This window comes from Salvia hispanica, chromosome 4 (genome assembly GCF_029641045.1).
Source record: "Salvia hispanica isolate PSC_SH4W2 chromosome 4, Shi_PSC_v1, whole genome shotgun sequence".
Lineage (NCBI taxonomy): Eukaryota > Viridiplantae > Streptophyta > Magnoliopsida > Lamiales > Lamiaceae > Salvia > Salvia hispanica.
In genome coordinates, this window is record NC_142695.1 from 36,918,251 (window position 1) to 36,925,034 (window position 6,784).

Below are 6,784 nucleotides of genomic sequence, written 5' to 3' on the forward strand. Positions count from 1 at the left end.
GGCGATAAATCGGGAGTTGGCGTTAATTTGGTAGAATTAACGCCGAATTATCGCCGAAACGCACCCAACGGCCGGGGATAACTCGGCGATTTTCGGCGAAAAATCGCCGAGTGTTATCACCGGACCATTGGGAGTGCTCTCATACTTACAAAATCTGGTATACGCACTAAATATTAATTCGACAAGTAATATTAATTAGATGATTCAAGATTTATCAAATGTTGGTATATTTCAATGTTTATATTCTTGGTACTACTACTTTGAGTCTATTTTTGTTTATAAAGGTAAATTCTTAGAGAATTAAAAAATACACTCTTTTTATTCTACAAGAGTATGCATTTTTGGTTGGACATAAATTTTAATACAGTTAATAATTTAAAATAAAATAAACTATTTATGAAATAAATTAATACAAGAAATTGAGTAACATTTAATCAGAACCGAAACAAGTACAACCCTTAGTCCAACTAAATTAAGGTATAACTTTTAGGCATGTAGATTTTGTGTTGAATAGATTAAATGAAAATAAAATAAAATATAACATAATAATAAAGTCTAAGAGAGTAAAATATGTGCTTGAATATAATAAGAGTATTTTAATTTTAATAAAAAAGAAAAAATAACTCAATTTAATTGAAATATCTACTATCCAACTTTAATTGGAATTATATTCTCTATATTATACTCCTTTCCACTCATTGACTTTTTTTCCACTCATTTTATATAAATAATAGTAATAAATAATTAAAGTAGAAAAATATTAAAAATAACGGAGACATCAGTTCTTTTTTGGTTTGCCTCATAAAATATGTCATATTTCCATTTTTAAAAAAAGTTATCTTTCATATTAATATAAAAATTATATTTTCTTTCTCTATCTAACATACAAAATAAAACCTCATAAAATCTTGTGTCATCTCAGAAGTTGTTCAACAGTGTAACATCTTTTGTGGGACTGAGGGAGTAGTTTTATATCAACTTGTTCAACAGTGTAAAGTGGTAAAGTGGTAATTAAATACGGAAGCTAAGGGCGGTTTCTATTGATGACTCCATGTGCCACGCACGTGAGTCGTCAATAATTCACATCCCGCCAAAGGATCAGTTGCATCACTCCTACGATCTCAACACGCTACTGCTGCAGCCAGTTCCAACTTCCAACCGTCCGATCAAAATTCAGTAATTGACGAATCTGCCCTTGAATCACTCTTTAAATTCCTAGGTTCCAAAGAGCTTACCGAAACCGAGCTGGTGGTGAAAGGAAAAAAACAAAAACAAGGGAAACAATTCACAAAAAAATTCTCTCCCTCTCCCAATTTTCGCCGTAAAATTGGTGAGAAACTCAACTCCTACCAGGGAATGCAGAGAGATGATAAGGCCGCCGGTTTATAACCCCCAATTTGGCGGCGGAAGGCCCAAGAAACCGCTCACCAGCGGCCGTAATTGCCACCGCAAACACGTCGAAGACGGGTGAAACAGCCTCCACCACCACTACTTACTATTTCATTTACCTGTCTCGTAGTACATAAATCGTCTAAAATGACGACGGAAGAGAAATGCGGCGGCGTGCTCCACGGCAAGTACGAGCTCGGGCGGCTCCTCGGGCACGGCACGTTCGCGAAGGTGTACCACGCGCGGCACGTGCAGTCGGGGCGGAACGTGGCGATGAAGATCGTGGGGAAGGAGAAGGTGATACAGGTGGGCATGATGGAGCAGGTGAAGCGCGAGATCTCGGTGATGAAGATGATGCACCACCCCAACATCGTCGAGCTCCACGAGGTCATGGCCTCCAAATCCAAGATCTACTTCGCCATGGAGTACGTCCGCGGCGGCGAGCTCTTCGCCAAGATCTCCCGCGGACGCCTCAAGGAGGAGGCCGCGCGGGGGTACTTCCAGCAGCTCATCTCCGCCATCGACTTCTGCCACAGCCGCAGCGTCTTCCACCGCGACCTCAAGCCGGAGAATCTCCTCCTCGACGAGGAAGGCAATCTCAAAGTCACCGATTTCGGCCTCAGCGCCTTCTCCGACCACCTCCGCCAGGACGGCCTGCTCCACACCACGTGCGGCACGCCGGCCTACGTCGCGCCGGAGGTGATAGGGAAGAAAGGCTACGACGGCGCCAAGGCCGATATCTGGTCGTGCGGCGTCATTCTCTACGTTTTACTCGCCGGATACCTGCCTTTTCAGGAGGAAAACATCGTCGCCATGTATCGCCGGATTTACCGAGGCGACTTCAAGTGCCCGCCGTGGTTCTCGGCGGAGGCGAGAAAGCTGATCACGAAAATGCTGGATCCGAATCCGTCGACCAGAATAAGCATCGCCAAAATCATAGATTCGGCGTGGTTCAAAAAATCGTCGGTGAAAATTTATAGATCTAAAGAGGAGCAGGAATTCGCGGCGGAGGATGAGAAGAGTTTGGGGAAAGGAAAAGAGGCGCAGAGTCTAAACGCATTCCACATCATATCTCTGTCGCAGGGGTTCGATCTGTCGGCGCTGTTCGAGGAGAAGAAGAAGAAGGAGGAGGAGATGAGGTTTGCGACGACGACGCCGGCGAGCAGCGTGATATCGAAGCTGGAGGAGGTGGGGAAGAGTCGGAATTTCAGAGTGAAGAAGAGCGAATCGAGCGTGAGGCTGCAGGGGATGGAGAGGGGGAGGAAGGGGAAGCTGGGGATCGCGGCGGATATATTCTCGGTGGGGGCGTCGGTGGTGGTGGTGGAGGTGAAGAAGGCGAGCGGTGATACGTTGGAGTACAACCAGTTCTGCAGCAAAGAGCTGAGACCGGCGCTCAAGGATATTGTTTGGACAACCAATTTCGTTCCTGCTTCGCTACTATGAAAATGTCCATTCACCTATCTGAATTTGTTCGGCTTGCTTTCTATTTTCGTTCTTTCATATACCCGTCTATCTATTTGTAAATTGTTTGTGATTCTCAACTTTGTTGAATTCATCCATCTATCCATCAACTCTTCCTCCTCCTTCCTTTCAAGTTTCAACCGATTCGATAATACATTTTTTTTTCAAGACAGTAATGTTATATTTTGAGGCTACGGTGACTCCTATCTTTTTAAATTCATAAACTTGTGTAAGATAAAATAATTATTTCTAGAACTCGTTATTATGATTGGTGACCCTCTCACAGTGTCATTTCAACTCACACAGGGTGTTTTACTTTTAGCATAAACTTGAAATATTGCTTTTACACCAAAAAATTGCTTATAATGTTAATAAAACAAGTCGCGAGAGAATAAACTAAAAAAAATAGATATTATATTATTTTTATTTTAAGAAATGAATCATTTTTAATAAGATAATGATAAAAGGATTCATTTTAATAAGACAAAGTGAATATTTATATTATGTTTAAATTATTTATGTTGTGAGATCTTTGCACTATATATTTGTTTTTTTTTAAAGAATATTAACTTTATATCTTAATAGTGAGAAATATATTCTCTTCCATAATATTTTATGCCAATATTTGTCTATGAAAATTCAGTTGAGATATGGAGCACTCCCTCCGTTTCATGTTAATAGGTTCATTTTTTTATTTCAAAAAATTCCAAGTTAATTGAGTTATTTCTATTTTTGGCAAAAAGTAATCCTCTTTTTTACTTAATATTCTCTACTATTTTTTCATCATCCATTTAATACAATATTCTTAAACTCCATGCTGAAAAGAAATGTTTCTATTAACAAGGAACGGAGGGAGTACTATTAGTTTTCTCTTTTTTTATTACTCCTTTCATCTCACAATAGAAGTCATATTTGGCGTGGGCACGGATTTTAAGAAATATAAAGAATAATGGGTTGGAAAGTTTAGTAAAATATCCTTTGGTTTACTATTCAATACCGAGAGAGAGGGGGGGGATTAGGTGCTGAAAAGCAGTGGCGCAGCAAGAGGAATCAAGCCGCGAGGATCGATTGGCAGCGGGATAGCAATTGTTTGCACCGGATGGTGCAGTCCTTGAGCCGAGAGAGAGATGGAGAAAGAGATGCTGATATATATAAAGGGAATCGGAAACTGTGTGAGTTTGAGATATGGCGGAGAGAAGAAGGGCATGAAATAGATGCTACCGCGACGGCGTAGCGTGAAGAACAAGTGTGATTTTCCGTAGATCAAATTTTCGTTGTAATTTTCCCCTCACTTTAATCCGACGAAAATTTAGTTTTCAATTTTAATTTTATTGCACTAGTTGTTTTTATCTAATTATTTTTAGTCCGATAATTTTAATAGTAATTGAATTATTAAAATATACAACAAATAAAATAAAGTGAAATGTGGCTAAAAAAAGTGTCCACTATTGCTGCGGAAACTTTTTTTTGTGGCCGTAGACAAATAAAGAGTGGCTATGGACAAAAAATGTAAAAGTGTCCACCCTATAGTGGATGCTCTTAGTTTTCTCTTTTTTTATTACTCCTTCCATCTCACAGTAGAAGTCATATTTGACGTGGGCACGGATTTTAAGAAATGTAAAGAATAATGGGTTGGAAAGTTTAGTAAAATATGTGATACATTTTTTATATTAATTTTATAATAGAATGTGAGTGAAGTGAGTTACTGGAATGTGGGACCTATTTACCGTTTAGAGCATTCCCATCCGTGCTCTTAGCTAAGAGCACGGAGGTGGGCCCGGACCCACTTTTATTCCTTGTCCTTAGCTAAGAGCACAACACCCACATCCGTGCTCTTAGCTAAGGACAAGCTCAAGGGTCCCACCATTCTATTATTCAATTTAAATACTCCAATTATTAAAAACATTTCTACATTATAAAAATACATTATAAAATAAAAATTACATAATTAAAATCCTAAAAAATACAAATTACATAATTAAAATACTAAAAATAAAAATACATAATTAAAATAAAAAATACATAATTAAAATCCTACAAATTAAAAATTACAAACGTGGAAGACTATTCCTCTAACCCCAATTGCCTCTTGAGACCCCGGATCAATTGCTCATGTGTTGCAAGTTGTTCCGGAGTCATGTGAGACGTATCGGTCATATGAAGTTGACTCAAGATGGCCCACAACGAGTTGGTCGGGGGTGGAGGAGGCACAAAGGGAGCGGGGGCAGCGGCGGCGGGGGCGGCGGCGGATGGAGTCGGGGCGCGGCGGCGGGTGGTCGTCGCCTTCTTCCTTCCGACCGGCCGGTGGGAACCGCTCGGGCCAGCGTCGGGGCTACCCAAGTTAGTTCCGGCAAGTTGGGTAGCCACATCATCGGAGGAGGATAGAGCTACCGACCTCGACCGTTTGCTGGAGGAGCTGGAGGAGGATGCTGCTATGCCGCCCCTATACTTCGGATGTTGGCGCCCCTCCTGCCAACAATCGAGGTACTTGAACGGTTTGTACTCCTCCCGTTGGTACGCCGCCAAGGCGGCAGTGATGATGTCGAGCTCGTTCGTGCCGCTCCCCGCCGACCGCTCTTCCTGGAGGTAAATCCCCTGGAACTTCCCGATTGCCTCGTTGCATCTGTAGATGCAATTGCGAACCATACTATCATTGCGATATATGGTTCCCTCCGGCCGGGTTTCATTGTAGAGGCGAGTGATGCACCACCAATAAGTTTCCCCGGTTTGGTTCGTGCCGACGTCCGGATCTTCAGAGACTGCCAAGCAGGCTTTGAACATCGCCATCATCTCACCCGGAGTGTACGGGGTGCGGGTGCCACGAACAGGAGGAGTAGGACCAGAAGTAGGAGTAGGAGTAGAGCTGTTGCTCCCTCCCGATCCGGGTTCGGGTGCCCACCCGAACCCGGGGGCGTTTAGGTCGTGCACCGGGTAAGGACGGTAGCCACCCGGAGCTTGCGAACCTTGGGTTTGAGGAGGGGCCGTAGATTGGGTTTCCGAACTATATCCGGCCTCGGAGTCGAACCAATCGTGGTTCTAACCGCGATTGCCGGAGGGGTGATCGCCGGAGCCGGACATTGTGTAGTGTGGTGGGAATTTAGATGATAGAGTAGGAGGAAAAAAGATGAGAGAATGTAGATGATGATAGTATATATAATAGATGAGAATGTGATTTTTTTTGTGTTGGGGTGGGGGTATTTATAGATGAAAATGTGAATTTTGGGGAAAAAATTTGAAAAATTAATTATAAGTGGGTAGAAAACGGATATATTTTTTTTGGGAAGTGGGAAAATATTTTTTTTTATTTAAAAACATTTTTTAAAATAAATTTCGAATTTTTTTTATAAAAAAAAAAAATAAATTGTGCTCAGCCGTTGGCCAATCAGCAGCTGCCACGTAATTGTGCTCAGCGGCACGGACGTGCTCTTAGCTAAGAGCAGCGCCGTGCCGCTGGCACGGACGGACAAGCTCCATCGACGGACGGACGGCTTGGTGCTCAGCGGCACGGACGGACGAGCGGTGCGTTGAGCACCGCTGCGGATGCTCTTATGGTCAAAGTAAAATGTGATTATTATTGTAGGATAAACCGAAATAACAAAATGTGACTTTTATTGTGGGCGGAGGGAGTAGTATTTACCAATTTAAGGTTTAAAGAAAATACTATTGTAGACTATATACTACCAATTTTCGTTTAGGGGATCGTTCAATAATATTGTTAGCCGTGCATCTGATGGTAACTGCTCTTTCCATTCCAACTAAATTGAGTCAAAACTTATAGAATAATACTTTCCTATATTTTTTATAGTAATAAATTATCATGCGTATATTCAACGATAATGTCACGCTAGTTTTGGAATATATTTATGAATTTTGTAAATTCCTCGCCGAATTTAAGAGCATCCGCAGCGGTGCCTTGTCCGTCCGTGCCAACGGC

General features: G+C 41.9%; 1 pseudogene; it reads left to right on the forward strand.

Annotated features, from left to right (window-relative positions):
- Positions 1-1,228: 1,228 nt before the first annotated feature.
- On the forward strand, positions 1,229-2,960 carry LOC148928578 (CBL-interacting serine/threonine-protein kinase 6 pseudogene; annotated as a pseudogene).
- The last annotated feature ends 3,824 nt before the right edge of the window (positions 2,961-6,784 follow it).